Below are 1140 nucleotides of genomic sequence, written 5' to 3'. Positions count from 1 at the left end.
AACTTTACTCGGTTCATTATAAGTAAGTGTGAACTCGTGAAAAATCAAATTACCTATAAACGATAGTTTCCATGAAATCTCTCAGTCACTGCAGTAATCTAATTACCTATAAACGATAGTTTCCATGAAATCTCTCAGTCACTGCAGTTACACTCCCTGAAAATCAGGAGAAAGAAACACATTCCAGATGGGAAGCATTCACAATATGTTTCCCCTTTCAAAACCATCTATCACAACTCCTCACAGCTCCTTCTGGTCTTAATTTAAAACTGTAAATAGGAAAGAAATCATAGAAGGAAAAAGGGGGGAAATGACAGAATTCACAGAAATAACTACAGTCCCCAAAAACACATTGTGGCAGTAACATGGTGCAGTGATTGTATCAAATGGTAATACTATGGTACTGTGGTATGGTCATAGTACTGAATGATTGGCATATGGGTGAATCTCATAAAACCTAAAACAAATCATATTTTTTCTTAAGAAACTTTTTTTTTTGGAATGTTACTATGCATGTATGTATGCAGGCTGTGTATGTATGTATTCACTCGTTGATTTATTTATTTTTTGCATTTTTTGTTTTGTTTTTCTGTTGTAGCTAAAATAAATGTATCCCTAATAATTATCAGTACTGTAATAGGAAAAAAACAAAACACATTACCATTTGTAATGATGCAAATTTATTGTTAATAATAATAAGACGTGGGACAAAACAGGTCCAGCAAGGGTAACTGCTATTAGCTTTAAAAAATAAAAATATTTTCAATTTTAAATGTCATGAGGGATTAATAATAGAATGTATTTAACACAATTATCACCTTCAAATTAATGTTCTCATTATTATACCAAATCTGTGTTTCTTAATGTCCTCTCACTACATCTAAAACAGTGTGTCCACAGAGAAGGGTTCAATCATTCATATGCAATAAAATGGATAAAAATGTTTTTTTAATGATGAAAAAGAGCTTGTTTTATCAAAAGCAACACTTAATAATATCTCATATCAAAGCAAGGTTGTTTTTTTAATGACACATGCATGTTTCATAAGATTTTAAAGTTGCGTCCCCACTTTTTGTCAACACCGTCAGACATTCAATAAAATGTAATAAAATCAGGGAATATCAGGGGCAGCTGTCACTC

The sequence above is a fragment of the Sinocyclocheilus grahami genome, unplaced genomic scaffold (assembly GCF_001515645.1).
Source record: "Sinocyclocheilus grahami isolate Dianchi unplaced genomic scaffold, SAMN03320097.WGS_v1.1 scaffold465.1, whole genome shotgun sequence".
Taxonomy (NCBI): domain Eukaryota; kingdom Metazoa; phylum Chordata; class Actinopteri; order Cypriniformes; family Cyprinidae; genus Sinocyclocheilus; species Sinocyclocheilus grahami.
Note: the sequence above shows the minus strand (reverse complement) of the source record.